General features: G+C 42.0%; 1 protein-coding gene and 1 long non-coding RNA gene across 2 annotated transcripts in view; one reads left to right on the plus strand and one right to left on the minus strand.

Moving 5' to 3' along the window:
- The window catches only part of TLR1 (toll like receptor 1), a 69240-nt gene extending 63391 nt beyond the window's left edge, over nucleotides 1-5849 (plus strand). The window contains exon 5 of the transcript XR_010731866.1: nucleotides 5432-5849. The gene's annotated coding sequence lies outside the window, so the exon portion shown is untranslated. The remainder of the gene's footprint in view (nucleotides 1-5431) is intronic.
- A 2863-nt stretch (nucleotides 5850-8712) lies between these two features.
- On the minus strand, nucleotides 8713-23016 carry LOC136306761 (uncharacterized). The gene is made up of 3 exons (XR_010725676.1): nucleotides 22729-23016; nucleotides 12090-12204; nucleotides 8713-9381 (listed from the first exon to the last, which is right to left on the minus strand). It is a non-coding gene; the product is annotated as an uncharacterized lncRNA (long non-coding RNA).
- Between the last annotated feature and the right edge of the window lie 3358 nt (nucleotides 23017-26374).

Raw genomic sequence — 26374 nt, forward strand, 5'->3', positions numbered from 1 at the left:
GTTCCCATTCTAGGAATACAGTGATTACCACCTGAGCCCAAGAGAAGACACAGCTGGAATATGTTTACTCCATAAGAATCTCAATGGTGAACCTAACAAGACCAAAAACAAACAGTGGTTCACATTTTCCTGCATACTTTAGGGAAGACTTGTAGCAGTGAAGCACAGTACCAACCTTTGAGAGACAGCCATTGCAAGGCAGTGTGGATGAATGCTGCAGTATCATGAGTAGCAATGTACATACATGCTGTTAGGGAACTGAGAGGCAAAAAAGTCTAAACTGTTTAATGGGCACAGGTTCTGAAGAGCTATATTCTTGTGATTAATTACAGCACTGCTACTATTTTCACCTGGTGGGACATATAAAATTAACCAAGAAGAGTGAAATGATGAAAATATCTTCAGGAAGAAAATGTCTGAAGATATGGTTCCTAGATTTGAACAGGGAGAGCTGGTGCTTGGATCCTACAAATAATCGTTCAATAGATTAAATAAAAGCCCACTCAGACAATAAACAATGCAGAAACTCACTGTTTTCTACCCATCTCCATTAATAAGTTACTAAACCTCACATATATACATATATTTGGAAACAATTTAAAATCAAATTATTTTAAATCTTTTGGGCCAAAAATCTTTTTCTGGGGCCCTGTACACCCTCAAGGCAGCTCTGGAAAGGAGAACATCCTGGCTCGTGCAGCCGGAACAGACATTGCTTCTTATTTCTTGGTGGCACAATGACTTGTTTCAGTTTCAGAGTAAGTCATTGGCAGCAGGATGGTTTTTTCTCTTGAGTGCTAATTAATGGGTAATGTGGGAAAATTCAGTGGTAAAATTGATGGGTCTGACAGACTGATGGATGACAGAGAGGAGGGGAGTTTGGGGACTTACAGGGGTCCCCAAACTTTTTACACAGAGGGCCAGTTCACTGTTCCTCAGACCGTTGGAGGGCCACCACATACAGTGCTCCTCTCACTGACTACCAATGAAAGAGGTGCCCCTTCCGGAAGTGCGGCGGGGGGGCCAGATAAATGGCCTCAGGGGGCCTCATGCGGCCCGCGGGCCGTAGTTTGGGGATGCCTGGAAGAAGTACAGATTGGTAGTGATGAAACAGTCATGGGGATGTAAAGCACAGCATAGGAAACATAGTACTAATATTGTAATAACTATGCCTGGTGCTGGATGAGTTCTGGAAATGCCAGTAGGACCTCTTTGTAAAGTATATGCTTGTGTAACCACTATGCTGTACTCCTGAAACCAATACAAAATAATATTGAGTGCAAACCATAATTGAAAAAGAAAATAAAAGATTGATGGATCTGACAGCTTAGAACAGGCGAATTCTAGCACCACGATATTATAAGGTTATTATTAGAAATTTCTCCTATGGTTTTATAAAAAATTAAAAGGGGGAGAGGCAGTTCTTCTTTTATGTCACAACGGGTGAAAGCACCACATCACTAAGTTCTGTTCCCCGCACGGAAGTTAGATTCTTGGTTGTGCCAGGGAACGTTCTAAACCTAACGACCTGCAGAGTTTGACTTCCTGGCAGCAGCACCCTGGGGGGGAAATAGGCCAGGGACTGTGACTGGGAGAAGCTGTACCAGCTTAGCTCTCCTAGTCCATTGGGAACAACATCTTCTTTTCATTCCTAGACTTACCAGCCCTGAGGCCAACCAGACACCCATCAGCCCTCAACCTCCTCCTGGTTCTTTCATTTCTGGAAAAAACTTGAATCAGTCTCCGCAATGCTGTTCTTAGTATCCTGGCCTTGTGTGTAACCGTACAAATTGCTAACCCTTCCTAAGGTTTCTATGTGCCAATCACTATTCTAAGGCTGCCATAAATCATACTCATTAATTCTCATAGACGGTGACTTAGATTTTATCCTTCATCTCAGGTAACAGATAGTGTACCTAGGGAACCAAAAAGTGAAGGTTTCATGGCTAGTACATGGCAGAGATCCCTGGTAGCCTGCTTTCATGTCCTCCTTGCTAGGCTGCCTCCCAGGGCTTCACACTATTGGTTTCTTCACATTTCTAGCCACCCTGGAAATACTTGTTCCTGCTCAACCCTACTCTTGGATGGAGATACCTTGTTAAGAGTCATCCTCATTAGTGTGCAAACCACATGCCACCAGTCCTCGTGAGCTTGTGGCTACAAAGAAGGCACATCCACATCAGCGACTCCAAATTCTTGTCTTTGGCCCTCCTGCCTAAGAGAAGTTCTGGCCATCCTGCAAAGGTTCCCATGAATATTTCTATAAGACCTTGCTTGTGCTCACACACTACATTGTTAGCTATACTCACCATCTGGTGCCACCATAGTCTATTTCACATCAGTTATCTCAGATGGCTAGACCTGGGGCCTTGCAAGGTCCTTGAAGGGGACCTGTACTATTAACATTGCTGAACAAAGGTGCCTTGGAGCTGATGCTAATGTTCATGCTAATGGTGCTTTCCCTCAATAATCCCAAGTCCATTATTCTTCAGATGAGGAGCCATGCTAAATTCCATGTAGTGGTATGTTCAATGTCTCTCTTCTCGAAACTGGGTGCTAACATCTCAGCATTCCAAAGCTGCAGTGCTAGGATCGAGAGTCTCATCGGAACCAGCATGTTCAATATCACTAATCATCGGGGAAATACAAATGAAAACCAAAATGATATCACTTCACACTTGTTAAAATAGCTAGTATCAAAAAGATCAAGAGGTAACAAGTTTTGGTGAGGATGTGGAGAAAAAGGAACTCTTGTACACAGTTGGTGGAAATGAAAGTTGGTTCAGCCACTGTGAAAAACAGTACGGGGATTCCTCAACAAAACTGAAACTAGAAGTATTGTATGATCTAGTGATTCCACTTCTGGGCATTTATCCGAAGAGAACAAAAGCACTGATTCAAAAAGATATGTATACCTGCATGTCATTGCAGCATTATTTATAATAGCCAATAAATGGAAATAACCTAAGTTGTTCATCAAGAGATGAATGGATAAAGAAGATGTGGTGGTATGCATATACAATGGAATATGACTCAGCCATAAAAAAGAATAAAACCTTGCCATTTGTGACAACATGGATAGGCCTTCAGAACACTATACTAAACAAGTCAGGCAAAGACAATCCCATATGATTTCACTTGTATGTAGAACCTAAAATAAAGAAACAAAAAAAAACCCCTCAAAACCAAGCTATAGATAGAATAATTTGTGATTCCCAGAAGTGGGAAGTGGTGCATGAGTGCGGGTGGGTATGTGAAATGGGTGTAGGGGTCAAAAGATACAAACTTCCAGTTTTATAAAATACATAAGTCATGGTAGCATAATGTATAGCATGGAGTCAATAGTTAGCAATTCTGTATTGCATACTTGAAACTTGCTAAGAGAGTAGATCTTAAAAGTTCTCATCATAAGAAAAAAATATTTGTAACTATGTATGATGACAGATGTCAAGTAGACTTATTGTGGTGATCATTTTGCAATATGTACATATATTGAATCATTGTGTTGTACACCTGAAACTAATATAATGTTATGTCAATTATACCTCATAAAAATATTGAGAGGAAAATAAGACAATCCCACTAGTGCTTAGGATTATTTTAAAATGACTAATAATTTGAAATCTAATATCAGATTAAGTTACTCTGTTAGGAAATAAAAAAAATAAATCTTCAAAAACAAAACTGGAGATAATAATTTAATAGGAGGCACATACGTTATAAACTGCCAAATCTATAAAATAATGGCCAATTAATTTTTTAAATAAAAAGTGACTGTAATTATATACACATTTTAGAAACCTCCATAATTAGAGACTCAAATAAAGCATTAAAACACTGCATATTGCCTGACCTGTGGTGGCGCAGTGGATAAAGCATCAACCTGGAATACTGAGGTTGCCGGTTTGAAACCCTGGGCTTGCCTGGTCAAGGCACATATGGGAGTTGATACTTCCTGCTCTTCCCCCACTTCTCTCTCTCTCTCTCCTCTCTAAAAATGAATAAATTAAAAAAAAAACACTGCATATTCATTCTAATAAAAATAGTACTATGAGCATGCATAATCTTCTAATGAGCTGGTGAATTTTTCTATTATAACATGAAAATTGAAAATTCTATTCATTTAAAAAACACTGTAAAAAATTAAGCACTTTTTTGAGGGTATTTTTCTGAAGTGAGAAGTGGTGAGGCAGAGAAATAGACTCCCACATGTGCCCGACCAGGATCCACCCGGCATGCCTATTAGGGGACGATGCTCTGCTCATCTGGGCTGCTGCTCCATTGCAACCAGAGCCATTCTAGCACCTGAGGCAGAGGCTACGGAGCTGCCCTCAGTGCCTGGGCCAACTTTGCTCCAATGGAGCAGGAGGGGAAGAGAGAAATAAAGAAAAAGGAGAAGGGGAAGGGTGAAGAAGCAGATGGGTGCTTCTCCTGGGTGCCCTGACCAGGAATTGAACCCGGCACTTCCACACACAGGGCTGATGCTCTAACACTAATTAGGCTCTTTTTAATAGTATCTTTTCTGAAAAGTAAAAGTGAAGAAAATCATGAAATCTTCTGATTATTAATAATAAATTTATGAGGCTAAAGTTGTGAATAATTAGCCAATTGGGCAAAAAAAAAAATAAAGTAAAATTTGATCTTTTGCTTTTTCTCTTTCCAGTTTTTGCACACTGTCATTCTAGGAGTCATAATTATGCAGAGACCATAAAATTGTGTCATATTTCTTAGCCTTTACAATTTACATAGTACATTTCAAAACATTGTATTCTTTAAAAAGTTTGGAAAATCACCTCCCCCAATCCAAGTATATGGTTTACATAATCAAAACAAGTAGTTGAACTGCATGTTATTATGTAGGATTTAAAACAAACAAACAAACAAACCACCACTTTCTCTCCTCAAAACTGGGTGCCAACATCTCAGCATTTCAAAGCTGTAATGTTGGGACCCAGAGGGCACTGAGTGATGAAATCCCTGCACCCTTCATGGGAGCGCTAAACCAGGCCACGGGGCCAGGAGAGGAATCAGCTTCCTACCCCTTCCATTGTCTTTATTCCTTCCCACCTCCCCTTTGCCAACCTGAAAATACTTTCCTCCTCTCTTTTCTCTGCATATCAATTCATGCATATAAACAGAGGGAAGTAAATTTCACCCAAACTGCCAAACTTTTATTCCAAGTTTGGTTTCAGCTAGAATACCCAGTTCCGTATTTTATGCAAATTGGACAGAGAGGCATGTCCGCTAAGGAGGCCCAGGAGAGAATGGAGGTGAGAAATTAACTCCACTATCAGATCTTAGAGAGCTTAGGGTCAGTATCTTCCTTAGCTTTACAACAGGAAGCTGGGTCACCTTTAAATTGAACTGTTATGATAGAGAAATACTGAATAGATATAATTTTTATTTTAATATCTCTCTGTCCTAAATTCAGCTTCAGGCCCAAGAATAAAAAGAAGAAAAATGATATATGATGATCATTGAGAAGAAAACCCCCCAAACCAAACAGAAAAAGAAAATCAAGGACCAAGAGAAAAGCAGCACAGCAGGAGCCGCCTGAACCAACACTTCCCGTTTTGCATAACGCATCCGAGCTTAAAGCAAGAGTTTCTGTACAAGCAGACACAGTTTCATTACGTTGGTCGCTCCCCTCCGGCCCTTCTGGCTGTGGGAAGCAGAAGTTCACGATATTAAAATAGCTGCCACTGTGCATGCAAGAGCACCGCCACCAGCAAAGCGTCTCTTCCTGTTGGTCCACTTCTTCAATTCTCAGGGTGGCTCTTTGCAACCCAGTTATATGGACTCTATCAGAAACCCTGACTTGGCTTTTTCTATCAGAAACTCCTGACATGGAGTGTTTGCTGCAGCATTTGGCCACTTAAGTGTTTTGTAAATTTTGCAATAAATTCCTTAATGAATCCTGATGTCAGAGAAAAAAATGGACAGGGAAGAACTGTCTGATCTTCTCCACAGAATGACTATGATGGACAGGTGTTATTCCATCATAGTCATTCTTTAGAGGGGATTAACACACCTGTGATTACAGTATTAGAAGAAAGCTCCCTGGTTTTTTATTGGCTCTACTTGATACTTACACCTGTCCCAAATCAGAAACAACTGGAAAAAGCAGTTAGAATGGATGAGAAAATTGCTGAAAGCTAGAACTTTGCTGCAACATGGGTGTCATGTGAAAGCTTGTTAGAAATGCAGAATTTAGGCCCCATCCAGGCCTATTGAACTAGAATCTGCATTTTAACAAGACCTCCAGCACAGTAAGGGTTTAGAAGCACTGGGAAAGTATGCATTAAAAATAAACTGAGGATAAAAAGCTGTGGTATGTTTACACAATGGAATACTACAGAGCAGTATAAAAGGAAATCTTGCCTTTTGTGACAGCACAGGTGAACCTGGAGAGTATTACATTAAGTGAAATAAGCCAGTCGGGAAAGGCAAGTATCGTATGACTTCACTTATATGTGGAATCTAATGAATAAAATAAACAAACAAAATAGAAACAGACTCATCATAGGTACAGAGAACAGACTGACAGCTGTCAGCGGGAAGGGAGCTTGGGGGTTGGGCGAGAAAAGGTGAAGGAATTAAGCAAGAAAAACAAAGCCTTATAGACATAGTCAACAGTGTGGTAACTGCCAGAAGGAGAGGGGTGGGGGAGGGAAAAGAGGGTAAGGGGGATAAATGGCAATGGGAGACTTGACTTTGGGTGGTGCACACACAATACAATACACAGGTGGTGTGTTACAGAATTATACACTTGAAACCGTGTAATTTTATTAACCAATGCCACCTCAATAAGTTCAATTAAAAAAAAATGAACTGAGGTCTTGCCCCCAGGGACCCGCCCTTGTGTGAAATTTGGGGTCACAGTGACACCTTGTGGTTACTTTGGTAGTTGCTGTTAAGCTTTTCCGTGGGCAAGCTGAGTCAAAAGAGTAGTTAGCTCATTCTTCGCTGAAGGAAACAGATGACCCTTGAACTAGTGCCCAGACGTCTCAGAATTCGGCTTCTCTCCACCATACTGTCAATTGAAGAGACATGGGCCCTTGTCCAAGGGTGCCTTCTGCTCGAGCTCAGGACAGTTAATAGGCTGAGCCCTTGTCTGCATTACAAACTACAGGGTCATTAGATTTCATTGACTGTCTTCCCACTTCATAAGATTTTTCACAAAATTCATAAGACCATAAAACTCAGAGGTACAAGGGTGATTTTAGAGATCATCTAGATAAGTGGTCCCCACCTTTCAAGGATGGAGGTCATCTAATAATAATGGCTGCTATTTATTGAACATTCACTTTAAGCCTTGATTTAAGCACCTGCACGCATTTAATTACTAAAATCTCACAACAATTCAGTGAGACAGGTGTTATGTTATCTCTATTTTGTAGATCCCCATCTGACAGTAATTTCATCTGTAATATTTGTTGGTTGAGAAAAATCTATGCTAACAAGAAACTGTTATAATGAATCACTAACTCTTGAAAATGAAATTGCATTGAATTAAATGCTATCACTTCTATATATATTTAGGAAAGAATAGAGAGGTTACATGAGATATGTTATCTACCCAGCCTCAAACTGTGATTGAGGCACATACAGACTTGGGGCCTCTTACAACAGCTCCAAGGCTCTCCAAAGTATTCACAGCCCACAGTCTGGGAATCCTCAATGTAGAAGAAGCACATCCCAATGCTTTATCAATACCCTTCTGTGCAATTGTGACCACACCTGATTTCATTTGGCCTCTGATGTTTAGCAGGATCAGGGCTACCTTGGCCTTGGATGAGAGACTTTTGGGGAATAGGAAACTGACTTCAAAGAAGTTGCCCATGATTATACTTCTAGCTTAAAAAGCTACACTACAAAACAAACAGACTCCACACGATCAATCTCTCCTTTATGTTCTTCAACCTGTACACAATAGGAAGAATAATTTTCCTAAAACAGTTTTATTTGAGTTATTTCCCAACTCAAAATTACCTCCAACTATGTCCAGCTGGTTATGTGAGATAAAGCCTAGTCTAATTACCTAGGGTTTCAAAGCAAAATCAATACCGAATAACTGGCTTGTTGCTACTCCCTTCATGTCCCTGGTGTTCTGTCTAGACTATTTCTCTTGTCCTCTGTGTTGCCAGTGAAGAATGATGGCCCCAGAGGAAACTTCTAGGAGGCTAGTTAGTGGCTAAGACGACCCTCCCTGGGAAGAAGCATCCATTGATTACCGGTAAGTCACTGGGAATGCAGAGTTAGGTCCTACACAGATATAGAAAAACAGTTCAGGCTACACAGATATAGAAAAACAGTTCTGGCAAGTACCAGTTAGATGGCCACCTTTCAAGACCAAACACAAGCTAACTATGAAAAATATCACTACTGAGTTGACCAAATGAGTGTACATGTTGGTAGGTAGTAACTTCTACAGGACCTCATTAGAAGAAATAACATAATCAGAAGCTTGCTTGGTCAACATAAGTCTGCCCATTTTTTGTTTCTCCCTGCCCAGTATCAATATCCTCTTCCTAAAAGCACATTTCCTCTTGAGGCATTCTTTCTTCCCACTGGAATAGTCTGGGAGAGAAGACTTCAGCACTAGCTAGTCAGTGGTGAGATTCAAATAATTTAACAACCAGTTCTTTGCTCTAGTGGCCATTTTAAGTATAAAAAAAGATATACCAAAAGGTAGTTTATTATTTCATGCATTTAATACTTAAGAACAATAAAAGAGGGTATACAAAACTAGATTATGTTACAAGAAAGGACTTTAAAATATTAATGAAAAAATATTAAATAATACCTGACCAAAATACAACAAAACTGTTATATAAGATATTTCTATATTGCTTCTTGATGGGCATCTTCACTTGCAATTTTTTTCACCTATGGACGGATTGAACATTACTACAGGCATTTAGAATACATTGTTGTGCAGATGAACATGAAAAAAAGTAAGTAATGTACATTTGTGATTTCCATATTGGGCAGCTGACCAGGTGCCCACCTTAGAGAGAACTCTGATTACAAGTGCCATTTTAACAACCGGTTCACCAAACTCAACAAAAACTTGGGCGCCGGTTCTGCTGAACTGGTGCGCACCGGCTGTATCCCACCATTGTTGCTAGTTAGGAGAGAGGTGGCTCAAGCCCCTAAGAACAGTAGGCAGTTACATGCTCTCTTCCTGGTATCTGACTCTTGATCAGGGAATTAAGAAATAGAAAACAGTTCTGTTTTGTCCCAGAAGTGGTGCTCTGGCCTTCGACAGCTTGCTTTTCGACTTCTTAATGCTCTTGAAATCCTGTCCTCCAGAAATAGTCTTGTTCCTGCCTGTTTCCAAGCCTTCATTTCTTATTGATTCTGTGAGTACCCAACATCCTTAAAAAACAAAAACAAAAAACCTTTTGATTAAATTAACATGCTTGTCTGCTATTGCTAGAATATATTATATAAAGAACAACTCTCAAAATCACAGTGGTGAATACCAATCAAATTTTCTTTTCCTACCACATTCCTGTTGGTTAACTTCAGGCATGAGTAGGTCTGCTCCAAGTACTTTTCATTGGAAGACAGCAGCAGCAACTCAGAGCATGCTCTTCCCATGATAGATGGTAAAGGGCAAGGTAAACCGCAAAGCATTTGTAATCTCAGTTTCAGTATCATATGTGTTCTGCTCCATTCCGTTGGCCAAAGCAAGTCCCACAGTCAAGCTCACACTCAATTGTGTGAAGATAGGTATTCTGCCTACTCTACAAGTAGACATTCAAAGTCACCATAGAAAGGGCATTGCTGTGAGAGTCAGGGATCCAATTCTGAGGTTTTGCTAATGGCTGATTGTCTCAGCACTATTTCTTGCATGATTCATCCTATTCCCACTGATCTGCAAGGCCACCTTTGTCGTATCAAGTTACCAGAAATGTAGACGTGTCCTTCTGGATTCTCTAGTCTGTTTCATTTTTCCACTACTCAATCTTTGTACTGGTATTGCACTTCTTAATTATTTGCTCTTTAATCTTCATTTGGAATTAACTTGTCAAGTTCCACATATACACACTAAAAATATTAATCAATATTTTGTTTAAAATTTCTTTGGATTAAAAATTAATATGGAGGGAAAAGGTTTTCAAGATAATGCATCTTCCTCTCCATAAACATGAAATATCTCTTCATTTATTTAGGTAATCTTTAATTACATTCAATAAAAATATTATGATTTTCTTCTTAAAGGTTATATACATCATTTGTTAGACTTATTTTTGATATTTTATTTTTATGCAGTTATACATGATATAAGTGTGATCTTTCAAAAATATTACATCTTTTTACCTGAACAGGCAGTGGCACAGTGGATAAAGCATTGGAGTAGGATGCGGAGGACCCAGGTTTGAAACCCCGAGGTCACCAGCTGGAGTGTGGGCTCACCAACTTGAGCGTGGGATCATAGATATGACCCATAGTTGCTGCCTTGAGCCCAAAGGTTGCTGGCTTAAAGCCCAAGGACACTGGCTTGAACCCAAGGTCGCTGGCTTGAGCAAGAAGTCACTTGCTCTGCTGTAGCCCCCCCACACACATCAAGGCAGGCACATATAAAAAAGTAGTCAATGAACAACTAAGGTGCCGCTACAAAGAATTGATGCTTCTCATCTCTCAACCTTCCTGTCTGTCTGTTCCCCTCTGTCCCTCTCTCTGTCTCTGTCACACACAAAAAATTACATCTTTTAACTATATTTGGAAGTGTATAGAACTTGTATGTTGATTTCAAAGCCAGCAATCTGTATGACAAATAGCTAACATTTATATAATTCTCACCATGTGCCAGGTGAGCATTTTATATGGATGGAATGCATTCAATCTCACAATGACTATCAAGGAAGTGCTATTATAACTATTTATAGATGAGGGAACTTTAAAGTCCAGAAAAAGTTCAGAGAAGTTAAGTAAATTATTTGAGATCATAAGTGGAAAAGCCAGGATCCAAACTCATTTTCTAATATACGAGGCAAACTATATTCACCTCTTGTTAACCTCTTGCATTAATTCTAATCACATGTCTGTTTCTGCACTTAGGTTTCCCATGCAAACAACAAAAACAATAAGTACTTTCAAAATCAACTAGCAAACACATGGTTAAGGCCTGAATAAAGCAGAGCAGAGTGGATGTGTGTGTTGGAAACTTCATGAACAGCAGCTTTCTCAAAGCTAATGGAGTTCACAAACCCTTGGGATGGCTGGTGTACTTCCCCTGGAGCAAGGAATTTCAGGCATTGCAGCACTAGCCAGTTAGGGCATCCTCAGAGAGGCCTGCAGGCTCCAGAGAGGCCTGAATAGGGAAAGAGGCCCAGGCTGAAGCCCAACAGTGTCAAATGACAGGCGGGCCCCTTCCTCACCCTCCACTCCCAGATTGGGGCTGAATCAAAGGGCCATTCAGGCCCCTCCCTGTCCCAGACTGAGGCCACTGGGGCCATCCCCTGAGGCTGACATGCTACAATCCCACAGGCTAGGCTTCAGCTCCAAACAGGCTTGTGTTTGAAACCCCAATCTATAATACTTGGCTCTGGTTTTACACACATTACTTTCCTAGTGCTGGAAAAAAAAAGAAAGAAACCAACAACAAAAAAAGGAATTAGAAGAATGAAAGTGAGAGGTCTTGAGCGATGGGAATTCTTTTTCCAGTCTAGTGAATGAGGTTAATGAGTGGAAAAATAAAACTATACTCCATGAAGGGTCTTTGGAAGGGTTACCAGGCCACAATAATTAAAAGCAAATTAAAAGGCTGTATCATTCATTCAGCTTCAACTGCCTGTCTCAGCCTTGACAGAACTAAGTATATAATCAGGGCAATGGGGGAGGGGGGCCTGCGTCTCCCAGATGTGGGGTGGTGATGATTAAGAAGTAAGGGAACCCACTTCTATTTCTCCCTGTGGCCCCCCAAATGCTAATTAATAAATTAGGGAATCGATTTAGTGATAATATTCCAAAACCTCGCCACAAATTGGACATTTGTTGACACATCTCAAAGGAATGTTTTCTAGTGCTTTACATAGTGTTAAAACAAAATGAAAAAACAACAGCAACAACCAACCAACCTTGGGTCTGGGTCATCTTGAGTGAGTCACTTAATTTCTCTGGCTCTCAGTTTCCTCTCGGGAAAATGGAGGTGCAAACTAGATCAGTTTTTTCCTAACAGTGCTCTCCTGAGGCCTGGAACAGGTAGAAAAAAGAAAAATGGAAATATTTATTGAGCAATTTAGCCCATATCTACTTCTGTCATCTTTGACCTTAGACTATTTTCGACACAATCTGGTTGAGCAGTTCATTCTAAGGAGCTTATTTCTGGGACATGCTAACTCTATAACAATTCCAGCTGACTCCGAAGGTCAGAGCCACTGCCTCTGCACTGGTTTGGTCCATTTTGCCACTAGTAGGGGATATGAAAGGTTCTTGCTAGCATCATGTCTTCTTCAAGGAGACTGAGGAAGCCTTGTGGCAGGTGAGTACCTATCCGCTCTGTGGTGATGATGCCTTGAGGAGATAGCCTTATAGCCTGTGTTGCAGTGAGAACCCTCAGATATACATCTCTATTTCCACAAATGCAGATGAGATTTTTTATAAAATTCTACAACAATTTCCTTGTAAAATCTTTCTCGAGCTCCAAAGTTGAGTTATGACGCCATTTCTATGTTTCCAAAGCACCCTGGTTATTTACTACGGTAGAACTTAAAATTGTGTTACTGCCTGCCACCCAATCTTCATGTACCATTCTGTGGTCTTGTGGTCAGAAACCAGGCTTTTTCCTAGGAATCCTCAGAACCTAGCAAAGTCACTGCCATACAAAGGTGATTGTATTTTTCAAAAATAGCTAGAGTACTATTTCCAGTTTCAAGTGTTCTTCCACAAACTTTCCACTCCCCATCACGAGGAGGAATCTATTTCCCCACCCCTGAGAACCAGGATGGAGGGAGGGAAGACTGCTTCAGTAAAGAGAGGGCCGCACAACGCCTAACTTCCAAGGCTAAGATTATAAAAATCAACAAGGCTTCTGCCTGATGCTCCCTCATGGGCCTCTTGGCCTTAAATAAATAGAGTCAGATTCCCACCCCCCCACCCCCAGCAAAATGGGTTTATTAAAAAAACCACGAAAATTTTAAATTCTGGACAAGCAGTTGGAGGGCGCCAGTCCAGACAAAGGAGGAGAATGCTCTTTTACCGACTACCCTCAAGGGGCTGTTGTAACTCAAGAGTCCATTGGAGGAAACTGAAAGCTCAAAGTATAGTGACTTTTCATTGGCTGAGCTATGGTAGTCTCCCATTGGCTGAGCTGTTAGGGTGAGGAGGAATCCTTTCTTCCTTTTTCTGTGCGGGTCAAGTAGTGTTACCTCCTGTGGCGATGCAAGGTACCGTGTCTTCCTGTTAGGGCCAGTGCGTGCCATTGTCTGACCTGTCTGAGGGTTCTGTCTTCCAGCCTCCCGGATCCATTTTACAAATTTCATTTTTTTTTACATTTTATTTCATTATCATTTTATTTTATTGATTTTTAGTGAGAGAGGAATGGAGAGAGGGAGAGAGAGAGCGAGTGAAGCATTGATTCGTTGTTCCACTCATTCCTGCCACCTTGGCTGATTCTCGTATGTGCCCGACCCCGGGTGGAACCCGCACCATGGGCATCTCCCCACGCCTGCCCACGTCGCTCTAAGGGACTGAGCTAACCTGCCAGGGCCCGGAGTCCATTTTCAATTCGGTTTCTGTTTATTGATTTTCACAGGACACTCACCCAGGAAGTCGGCCACCACTCTGGGAGGAAGTCTGGACTAAGCGGCGCGGAGAGCGGGCATGCCCCCTGCCCCCAACAGCCGGCTTCAAGCACCGGGTGAGTGGAGGGCCTTCGGACAGGCCTCCCAGCCCTCAAACCCTCCAGCCGGGCCGCCCCCGGGGAGGCGGAGACCAGCTGTCCCAAGCTCTGGGCCGCAGAACCCGGGGCTGAAACAAATGGATGTTGGTACTGCCCTCAGGCCTGGGGCCTTGGTCACACCCACGCTGTGATGGGAACGGTGGTCAGTGACAGACCCCGAGTACACGGGGCATGCCGGCCACGGCTTCTGTCAAGCCCCTGGCCCCGGAGCGCGGAACCGAGAAGAGCTAGGCTAGGAAATGGGTGGAAGTATCTTAAATTTCTCCAAAGTTTAAAGTATAAACGTCTACTATTCTATAGCAGACAGACTAGGAGTCTTTTAAAAATCAAGTTTCTGTCAAGCCATGAAAAGACAGGGGAGAAATTTAAATGCATATTACCACTAAACGAAAGAAGCCAATCTGACAAGTTTACAGATTATGTGATTACAACTAATATGATGTTCTGAAAAAGGTGAAACGATGGAAAAAATAAAATATAGTCTGTCTATGCTGCCAGGGGTGGCGGTGGTGTGAATGGGCAGAGCACCGGGATTTTTAGGGCACAAGGCTAGTCAGTGTGACGCTCCAGTGGTGGGTACCCGGTGTCATACGTTCGTCCAAACCCATCACTACAGCACTGAGAGTGCACCCCAGTGTGAACGGCAGGCTTTGGGTGCTAATGCTGTGTAAACGCTGGTTCCCAGCCTGGAACATACTCTGGCAATAATGGTGGGGGACCTGTGTCAGTGTGGGGGCAGGGGGACATGGGAAACCTCTGTACTTTCTAGTCAATTATTCTTTCTTTCCACTTGAGTTGCTGCGAACCTAAAACTGCTCTAAAAAGAAAGGCTATTTTTTTTAAAGGTTCATTGAAATATGGTCATTATTTAAGATCTTAGGGATTCTCCCCTCTCCTCAACCCCCTCACACATCAACTGTGCAATCATGGGTGCGAGGTTTAGTGTTTGCTTCTCTGCACTGGAGCTGGAGGGTCAGGTCCGACAAGGTACAGCAGGGGTTACTTCACCTCAGGACACATTCTTTTCTTCCTTCCTTTTTATGGTGGAAGCATGTTATCTGGGAGCTGATCTGCTTCTAACAGAACTTAAGGAGTCTTCTGTTTTTGTCATGAGTGACAGTGAAAAAACTTCAGCCTTAAAAGGCACGGAACTAAAAGGATAGCTTAGGAGGAGATTAAAACAAGGACCCCAGGGCAGTTTGAATAATGAATTAAGCATTCATTATTCTTTGTTTCTCTTGCTAGCATTTATTAATTAGCAACTGTTTTCCATAAAAATATCAGTAGGATCATCATCCTTAGAACTGACCAGAATAAATGTGATGTTTAATTGTGTGTTTTAATTAAACCTAGATGTTGTCATTTCATTTATTGTTATGTCTGTTTGTTTAATAGACTTTTCCTCAGAAAATACAGCAGGAGACTACGTAGTTCCCAGTGTGGATGGAAAGTGATTGCATAGGGCTTTCATAGTTTTAAAAACATCTGTAAAGTTGATTACTGATGTTTTGGGTTTAAGTTGTCTTTAATCTGATTTATATGCATGTGGGTATGTGCACACACTTGCTAATCATCTTGGAAGAAGAGTGGTTGTTGGCTATACCACAGAATCTTCCAACCTCTCTGAAAGGGGGATTTGATGGCAGTTTTGTTGGGCCAGGGATCTGCAGGACAGGGAAGTGGATCCCCAAAAGCCAAGGCTGGCAAGAAGAAAGGTGAGAGATGCTTTCTGTGAGTTTTCCACATTGAATTGATTATAACAGGTAAACTCTTTTTATAAATTAAGAGTAATGTATTCTGAATATGCATTTGTTAACTAGTTTTTTAGTTTCATCAACATTCAGCATGTACAAAGGTTAAGAGCTCAAATGGTTTTATAAAGCTTCTATTGAAAACCAGCACTCTCCTACTTATCTTTTCCATCCCTGATATCCTCTCCACAGGGGCAATTATTTCTCTTTCTTCAAGCTGTTTCTTATGGAGTTTGTCTCCCTATTTCTAAATTATATGCTTATATTGTTATTCATATCCTTATCTGTAAAGTGAGTTTAAAAATCTCAGAATTTAGTGTGAGCGCTAAAGAGAATGTAGAAAAAGCACTTCTATCAGTGCCAGGCACTGTTGTTATACTAACTTTGCAGTTTTAGTTATTATTTATAGTCTTTAGTTATGATTTATAGTCTTCCTACTATAAAAAAGGTTATGTTACAATACACCCTTTATACACATGCATACAGAGACACCCTCCCCCCCACCAGCTGGCCATTATTTTTCTATCATAAGTATTTAAGATCAATATTTAATGTTTACATTATTTTAACCTTGAAACCTATAGGTGAGCCATATGAAATATTATTATGTTTTCTTCTCCACACTGGACTTAATCAGTATCTCCTTATTTTTTCCCCCTTGTTCATTTGCTTACTATGATTCTGACACCAATTCCAATGTGTGTGCTTTTCCCCACACCATCAAGCAATTCTCTGGCACCAGCTGGGAGTGCTGTAATTCAGTTCAGTGCTGACACTGTATCTGGAGGTGGCAACAGATTCCATAGGACTCAGTCCCTCAAAACTGCCCCCTACCCATCCCACTTCACATGCCAGTCACAAGCCCAGGCTGTCACCTGTTCTTCTGAATGACTGGCTCTAAATCGGAGGTTCCCACGACCTCTTCCTTGGGTATAATTAACTTTCTAGACCAGCTCACAGAACTCAGAAACCTTTTACTTACTAGATTACTAGTTTATTATAAAGGGGTATAACTCAGGAACAGCCAGATGGAGGAGAGCACAGGGTAAGGGATGGGAAAGGGATACATAGCTTTCATGTGCTGTTGAGTGGGCCACTCTCCCCAAATCTCCATGTGTCCACCAACCAGGAAGCTCTTTGGACCCTGCCTTTTTGTTTTTGTATGGAAGTTTCATTACATAGTCATAATTGATTAAATCAGTGACCATTGGCAATTAATTCAACCTCTAGCTCTTCTCCCCTCCCCAGAGGTTAGGGTGTAGGAACTAAAAGTTCTAACCCCTTAATCACATGGTTAGCTCCCCTGACAACCAATCCCCATCCTTATATGACTGAGAGGCTTCCCAAAAGTCACCTCATTAACATAATAAAAGACACCTTTGTCACTCTGACCACTAGGAAATTCCAAGAAATTGGATAAAGACCAAATATAGTATATTCCTTACTATAAATCACAAAAGCATGCTTAGTTTTCTATGTACCAGCTACTTAAGTCATTCCTAAAATCTCCACTAGGAAAGTAAATTCCTCTGAATATGTTATAATAATGTAAACTTTCTGGAAGAAGATATCCTTTCTGGAGTTCTCTCTGCTTGCTGCAATCTGGACTAGCTGTTCTGCTGCACAGCTGTTACCCTGGGATTTCCTTTTACTGTCAACTTCAAAATTCCTTAATGTTCTCTTCTACATTGGATAATTTATTTTTCTTCCACAAAATATTCTTTTGTACTTTACATTTTCATTTTGAGTGAGCACATCTTTCGGTAGCTTCCAGATCGTGAATCTCTAAAAATTTATTTCACTGTCATATATGATTGATAGTTGGGCTAGGTATAGAATTCTAAGTTTAAAATATTTTTTATTAAAAAAAATATTTTTCTCTTAGAAATTTGAAGGCATTCCTCTTCTAGCTCCCAGGGAAGCTATTGAGAAATCTGCTATTTTATCTTTTGAAGATTTTCCTCTGCTCTGAGTGTGTTTAGAATCTTCTCTTTGTCCTTCGAATGCTAACATTTTGTGATGATGTGTATCTTGGTGTGAGACTTTTTAAACCCATTATGCAGGGGACTCAGCAAGACCTCTCAATATGAAAACTCATGTCCTTCAGTTTTGAGGAATTTGTATTCTTTGTCCTTTCTTTCTGGAACTCCTATTTTATTTGAATATTATTACTCTTGGTCTGGTCTTCAAATTTTCTTATTTTTTTAATATTTTTTTATCTTCAATATTTCTTCTGCATTCCAACTTTTTAAATTGTATTTTGCATGTTTGTTGTCATCACTTTAATTTCTAAGAGCTCAATTTTTGGTCTCTCAATGAGCCTCATATGATTTCCTGAATTTCTTCTCTTTTTTCCTCTGAGCATATTAAGTACAGATTTTTGAAGTTTTCTTCTCCTTGTGTTATTTCTCTTTTTATCAAGCTCTTTAAAGAGTATTGTTTTGATCTCAGATTTTTTTAAATGAAAAATATATTCTCAGATGTTTGGTCAACCTTAGCAACCATCTTATATATAAAAGTGAAGTACTAAAAACCTAATTGGAAGCTGTGGTGTGTATGTATGTACACACCCAACTGTGGATTCATTATTAAAATAGACTACCTGAGCTGTTTCTTAACTAAAGTAATACATATGTTATGTATATGGAAGTGTTTAAAAGTAAATTTAGACACTGAAATAACCATCTCTATCACATTCTAATTAATGACCTGAAAAAATTACTTAACACAAGGATTGTTGGGTCAATAAAATAAAATAATGTATGTAAAGTATTTAGGATTGTGCCTTACATACTAATAGCAACTAGTAAATGGAAGCTACTATTATAAGCTAAATACTTCATGCTATTGTATATCTTCCACTTTTCTCTCAGAAAGCCCTGATTCTGTCTATGTTGTGGTAAAAATGGAGAGATGGAACTAAGGTCCACCTGGGTATACTGAATCCTATCATATAACAGGGACTGCATTGCCACAGTTAAATGGCAGGCCCTCAGCTTACACACAAGGAAAATGATTCTCCTCAGTATTCCCAGGGGTGACTCATGATAATCCAGCATAGTAAAGACTGATGTATAAATCAAACTTTCAATTATAAATCATAATGAAAATATAGCTACCGAGTATATTGGATATTTAACTTCCTATGAGCAAGTGATGATTTCTTTAGTGTGGGTTCATTTTATGCACTGGATACATTCCTGAAGACTTTGCATTATTCAAGACTCATGAAATTCAAAGCAAATTTTCCCACATTAATAACTTTCAACTATGGCTGAATATGTTTCCAGAGCACATAAATCGACACCCATTGGCATGGAGCTTCCTTTTAATGGTGCTTTTCATTTCCTCAGCATGATCTCCAATATTTTGCAGAAATGAATCTGCTAAACTGCAAGCATATTATATCATAATGACTGTTAAGTCTTCTCCAGAACCTTTTTATGCACCTAAAGTCTGGAATAAATGCATTGCTTTTGATTCTTTTCTGCACTACCACATTATCAAGGCTCAGATGACATTGTCACGGGACATTTAAAAAAGTATTTTAAAGGATAATAACTGTGCACTTGTCACCAAAATCACTTGATGAAGTTCTGAGCCATGAGGAGGGCAGTATAGTTCATGAGAAAGAAAAAAGGAATTTCTGTTTTAGAACCAAAGTGAACACAGTTTGCAGTTCTCTTGTCTGAGCAGTCTGGGATTGAGCAATTCTTGACTTCTTTTTTTTTCATTTTGGGAGACTACCATGGTTTCTCCTTTTGAGAGCAAAGTGAGACCTTGTGAATGTTTTGTATTTCACACTTGAACTAGATTAAACAAAGAGAGAATGTATTGGCTTATAGAATCAAACTACTAAAATGGCCGGGAAGGAATATCTTTAAAGATCCAGGGACATCTAAATTGTCAAATCTCTTTCTTTTCCTCTGCTCTTCTCTGCATGCTGCCTTCATTCTCCGGCTGTCTCCATGAGGCTGCGGGCATGATGCTAGACCCCAACACACTTTCTTTCATCCTTATAGCCTTGTAACTGGAGAATCAAGAGCCTTCTTAGTTGATTCAAGAAGAATGCTAACAGACTCTCCTTGGATTACATGACCTTCCCATCCTTAGCCCCTGATTCTGAGGAGAGAAGGGAATATGATTGAGCCCACCTGGAGCATGTACCCATCTCTAGCCAATGGGACTGAGGGTACCGGGACTGGCCCGGTTGAAATAGGAGAGGAGTGGTTCTCCAAAGAAGAGGAGAGAACAAGCAAAGCTTGTCACAGAAGGGCTTTGGGCATGTTTGCAGCTTGAGGTGCAGCTGAAAGTTTGGTTTCCTGCAAGCTTGCCTGGGGCCAATGTCCCTATTGGAGGTCTAACATGAGCTTTTGCTCATGTTCCTAGCTGCTGAAAATGGGTTGTGGCAGGGACTTCACAGCTTTACCAAATTCTTTCTTTTTTTCCTGGGCATAGTTAAACTACATCTTGCAGCCTCCCTTGAAGTATAGATGAAGTGACTGAGCTATTGCCAAAGGAATGTGATTGGAAGGGATGTGTCCCCTTCCGAGTTTGACCGATAAGACCTCCCATCTTCCATGCCCTTTCCCTTACCGCCAGCTTGATGCAGATAGGCAGCTGGAGGTCACACTGACGGTGGTGAAACTACAAGATGGAAGGAGCACAGGCTCCTGAATCTCTGCTCGGAGCAGAGGCAACCGTTCATTAGGAAATCCATTTTAGACTGTATGTGAGGGAGACATGAACTTCTCTTGCTAGAGTGATTATCCATTTCAGAGTTTGTTACAGCAGTGCTGCCTAACCAACAGATAAACTTGCCTCACTTTTTTCATCTCCTTCATTGTTGTTTTCCCAAATAGCTGCAGGCAGGTGCTGGACCCGGCACCCCTGGGAGTGTCCTGGCTCTGCAACGCAACAGCTTCACTTGTCACTTCAAGCAAGTCATCCAACCTCTTTGAGGTGCAGTTTTCTTATCTGTAGAATAATCATGCCTACTTTACAAGGCTCTTATGAAGTTGGAACTATACAGGATATCTAAAACTGCTCTAACTGCAGATTCTAGATGTTGATAGTATTTTTTTTTTCTTTTTCCAAACTGCCACAAGGTCGCTTCATCCAAATGACTTCCCTTTTGGTTCTGGCTGCTTTGGAAAATATCTTATCAGCTAGGAGATTCTTCAGTCTCAGAAAAAAGTTTTCCTGGCTCAGAACACTAAATGATGTCCTTGGGTTGTGGCAACTGCTGTTGCCGTAGGTCCTTCTTTCTACCAGGAGGTGAATGTCAGCAGGTATTAGACAGTAGCCTCTCGCTCTGCCTCTCTGGAACCCCTCAAGTGGGAACAGTTCTCAGCTCCAGGCACACGGTCCTCTGCTTCTCTTACTCATTTACTTATTTACTCACTCATCCACACACTCATTCATTCGTTTGTCTATTGATACATGTGTCTATCTGCTTCTCCATTCATCCATACAACAAATAGGTATTGCATGCTAACTCTGTGCTGGAGATACAGAAGTGGACGGGAAAGGCATATCCTCGCTCCCATAAAGCCCCCATTGTAAGGAGAGGTCAGGGAAGAGGGTGGTAAGTACAGGGGCCAGTACAGTGTACTGTGCTGCAGAGGATGCACAAGCAGTGATGCCAAGCGTACGTTTTCCCAGGCAAAAGGATGGCAAAGCTTTTCCTACCACAACTACGAGCTGCCCCTGAAATGAAGCAGTGAGGTCTTCCAGTCATTGACTACATCATCACTAGCACCCCCCACCACACCGCCCTATCTGAGCCCCACCCTGACCAACTTCCAAACTTCTGGGTAGCCCCAAAGCTATCAAAACCCCCTACATGCCTCTCTGCCTCCCCAACATCACCACCATTGCACTCGATGGGTCACAAACATCTTTAGGTCATTCTGGATGTACGAATGTATGTATATATGGTCCTAAAAATGGTCACTATATAGCAGGTTCCTTAAAATGTAATGTATAGATATATATGTTTGCATACATACATAGAGATACATGTGTATAATTTCCAAATTTCCAAGAAACCGTTGGTGGTTGTCTGTTGTTACCTCAGACACCAGACTTTATTAAATTTCCCCAAAAGCAGAAATAAAAGGCAGCCTACAGCTGCTTACTTTGCTATCATAGTAAGCCAACAGACCTAACAAAAGTTGGAGGTACCTGGTTCATACAAAATTATTCAACCGTTTTCCTTTCAGAAAGCCTTATTATTGAAATGTTAATGATTTCTTTCTTTCCTCTGGTGCCTAGAATAATGTGTCCGTGTCATACACGCCACACTGTGAATGACTGACAGTAATTGAATATTTACTGAGGGGTGGGTTAGGTTAGGTGATCTATTTTATATACAGCGTTGTCTCCACCCTCCAGTAGCATATGCCTGTTAATGACTCCCATATGGTTAGGATTTTTGATGGCCATGAGTGACCCTTAAAGTTGAGAAAGAAAAAGGAAGCTTTTTCTTAGATTCTATTAATAACAACAAGAATAAGGATGCTTAGCAGTAATCAGCACATATGTGATCATGTAATATATAATTAACAATTATAATACTCATTTACACATGTTCATTTATGTCTCACCACTGCTCTGTGAGATTGTTCTAATGTTATCCTGCTGATATTACAGATGAAGAAGGTGAAGCACAGAGAGGTTTAATGACCTGCCCAAAGTCACACAGCAGTGGCAGAGACAGGATTTGAACCCAGGCAGTCTGGCTCTAGAGTTCACCCTCTTTACCACTAAACCGTGTTGCTTTGAATTACTCTTATGCAACCCAGTCCTGGAAGAGCCAACTGAGAGGAGCAGGAGATGTCCCAACACCCCTCAGAAGACCCCTGCCTCTGAACTCAAAGCCCCAAGTCTCTGGGCACCCTTCTCAGCAGGGGGCGCCCCCAGTCCACATTTTCCGGGTTCTCTCTTAACCACAGATACCTTGGCAACTTAGATCCAGAATTCCTGACCTTCATTAGGAAAAACCCTGATCTTAAAACGTTATCATTCTTGAAGTGCTTATAGTGTACTAATCAAAGGACTTACCCAATACGTGGAAATAGTCAGTGATCCAGTACATTTCTTGGAGGACCTGCAGTAGGTGTTGATAAGCACGAGCCCAGTAAACTTGCATGGGCGCCAAGCTTACAGCTGCACTCCCTGACTCCAGACACAGCACACAGACCTGAGAGGTGGGGGTTTTCTTACCACACGCAGAAAGCATGCTGTTCAGGCTAGCCCCAGCTCTCGGGGCAGCCTGGAACGGACCCCTCCCCCCACCTGTTTACAAGGTGAGGGGCCCATGCTGTGCTCACTGCATTGCCCCTTTGGAACTTGTGCTGAGGTGTTTTCTCTCTAGAGACCTTTGTCACATTATTTGCAGGAAATTAGCTCAGGGGAGCAACCCAGAAGGTCAAACTTCAACCTGCACCTCAGGCAGCAATGTAGGAGACCAAGTTTTGCAGGATTTGTAACTTTCGCAGTGGTGGGAGGAGGAGAACAGCGCAGCGAGGGTCTCCGGGCCCTCCCTCCGCACGTGTACTCCGTGACAGAGACCGGGTGAGGGCCCCCCTGCTCACACTGGGGCCGGGCAGAGGCGTGCTCGAGTGCCCCGCGCCGCAGCGTTCCCCAGCCCACTCTTCCCTCCCCCAGCAGCCCGGAGGAGCCCGCAGGCCTCAGGGCAGCCTCGCGGCCTCTCCCAGAGGCTTTGTACCTCTGTACACAGGTTGGTATTAGAAACCCGGTTCAGAATGAAACGAGAGGGAAAACAGAGAGGGAGGAACTAAAGAAGATTGTCGGGGTCAGATTCTAGTTCGGTCTCAAATGGGCGGAGCAGCTCCAGCGCAGGCTCTCACGTGTGAAATGAAGACCATAAAACCCACAGGGGGCACAGCCAACGACTTAACTCAGGTAAAGCTTGTAAAGCTTTTTTTTTTCTTTCAATGTTTATGTTATTGATTTTAGAGAGAGAGGAAAGAAGAGAGAGAGACAGAGACAGAGATGACAGGAACATGGATCTGTTCCTGTATGTGTCCTGACGGGGGATCGAACTGACACCCTCTTTGCTTCAGCCAATGCTCTAGCCAACCGAGCTATCCGGTCAGGGCAACTTATGTAAAGCTTTAAGCACAGTGTTTGGCACCCGGGGAGCGCTCAGTAAATCTTGGCTGTTGTAATTAAACTCATCCATCCAGGCCAGTACTCTGTGGAGGAGAAATCCTTCCCTCTCTCACTATTGCAATCTTTATTGGCACCAGGGCAGGTTATTCTGCTCTGGGTGACATTGGCCAACTTCTGTCTTCCCCTGGAGAACTGGACGCCCCCCTCAACTCACTCCCTATGAACAAAAACTCCCTCCTTCAAGGTAGTCATCCACATGCCACGAGGAAGTTTTCTCTCTTGGAAGCAGGTCCCTGGGCATTTTTCCCTGTGACAAACTGGGTTGGAGTTGGGGTCAGCTGAAGTTCAAGAGGGCCTCAATTCTGACTTTGGCTGTTTATTGATTTGTGGCATTTATAAGCCAAAGCACCTGACCTCCAGGGCCAAGACTGCAGGCACAACAATGCGGCCCTTCTCTGGTGGCCCTGTTTACCTTCCGGGAGCAGGCAGGGTGTGGCCAGAACTTCTGAGGTGGCAAGGGCACCAGGGTGTGGTGAGAACACTGGGTGTGGCTGCCCAGGACAGGCCTTGGAGCAGGCGGCTGAGGAAGAAGCCACGCTGGCCTAAGTCGAGATGCTGAGGCTCCTGTGGCTCCTGTTCTGTTGTGGGGCAGCTGTCAGAACTCACGTCCTCTGCTCCTCACACCACGGTGACGCCAGGGATAAGAATAGCATACCTTCACTAAGGACTCACTAGCCACACGTGGGACTCCACAGCTCTCCCTCAGGCGTCAAGACCGTGGCTGTGTGTGAGTCCCCGCACACCACTCACGAGCTATGTGAACTTGGGGGCTTGACTCACCCTCTCTACTCTTCAGCGTCTTCGTATGTAAGTGGGGTGGCTAAAAGCACTTTCTTGAGGGCAGGGCTACATGTACCCCTTTGACCCCATGGCCAATGTGCAGCAGCCCCAGAAAGGGAAGTTAGAAATAGTTTATGTGATGTTGGAGGTCTATTTATCCTGGTGACTTTAGGATGCTGGTTCCAGGTAGGGATAAGTATGCAAAGCTAAGAATCCAGGAAAGAATTACCAGAGAAGGAATTAAAAATAAGGTTTTAATATGAAAGTACCCACCTTGATCCTGAAAGGAAAGACACCAGCTGGCAACAGCAGGAATTGAGCAGAGTCTTGAGCGCAGAAAACTGAAATATGGCTCACTGAAGTCAGTGTGAACAAAGCCAAGGTCAACTACACAGAACATCTTATGTACCATAAGGCTTTCAGTCAAGTAAATAAAATACAGTATGTGTAAATTGTAAAACAAACAAAAAAAGGTGCACCTTCCTCTTCAGTTTGTAGAAAGATTAATTAAGAAAGCCCCAGAATACTGTTTGTTCCAAAGTAATGCTGAGTACATAGTAGCAGTTTCTAATGTAGAGTTCACATGCTTGATTTCATCTCATTCTCAACAGTCCTGTGAAATAGGCCCTCTACAGAGAAGAGGCCTCGGCCACACTGAAAGAAGCAAGCAAAGCCAAGGCTTGATCCCAGGATCATCTGAGTCTAAATCCCAAATTCTGGTCCCCAAATCACTGCACCTTACTGCCTTTCATTTACCAACTTCACCTGAAGAAACATTGATGGAACACCTTACTGTGAGCCAAGTTGTTGTGACTTTATTTAATTCATTGGCAGTTTTAATTTAACTCAATTCATAAGCTCTTTAGGGCTCTTCCAGCTGGGCTATAGGCTGCATCCATGGGGTAGGATGGTGTTGGTCTTGCTTGCAAGAAGCTCAGAGGCTCACAGGCCAGTCTGCCAACAAAGAAAAGCCCCTGGCCTGACCATGTGGTGGCGCAGTGGATAGAGCGTCGGACCAGGATGCTGAGGACCCAGGTTTGAGACCCGAGGTCTCCAGCTTGAACGCGGGCTCATCTGGTTTGAGCAAGTCTCACCAGCTTGAACCCAACGTCACTGGCTTGAGCAAGGGGTCACTCGGTCTGCTGTAGCCCCAAGGTCAAGGCACGTATGAGAAAGCAATCAATGAACAACTAAGGTGTCGCAATGAAAAACTAATGATTGATGCTTCTCAACGCTCTTTGTTCCTGTCTGTCCCTATCTATCCCTCTCTCTAACTCTCTCTCTGTCTCTGTAAAAAAAAAAAAAGAAAAGAAAAGCCCCTGTGCTTAGATTGAGCACCTTCACAGCTCTAATGAGTCTCCGTCTTGCAACTCCACTGGAACAATTTCTTGAACTTCCTTATTACCTCTTCCGAAGGCCTTAACTAAAGACATCTACCCAGTTTTGCTTGAAGTTCCCATTTCTAGGTTGAAGTTTAAAGTAGACTGTTACATAAAAAGGAAGGAAGGGAGGGAGGAAGGAACATTTATCAGTAATCAGTTTATCCTTGAAAAACCAGACTGATTGGGTAAGGGTTTGAGGAAAGGAAAGACACCCCTCCCAAGGGCACACACCCCTTTGGGCCAGGGCCTCTTGTAAGTAGTGGGCTTTGAAAATTGCTTCCATACTCTAGAGAGGTCAGGAAAATGTCAGCCACTGAGAAACTAGGAAGAAAATAGCTATCTGCAGGTGC

This window comes from Saccopteryx bilineata, chromosome 5, assembly GCF_036850765.1.
Source record: "Saccopteryx bilineata isolate mSacBil1 chromosome 5, mSacBil1_pri_phased_curated, whole genome shotgun sequence".
Lineage (NCBI taxonomy): Eukaryota > Metazoa > Chordata > Mammalia > Chiroptera > Emballonuridae > Saccopteryx > Saccopteryx bilineata.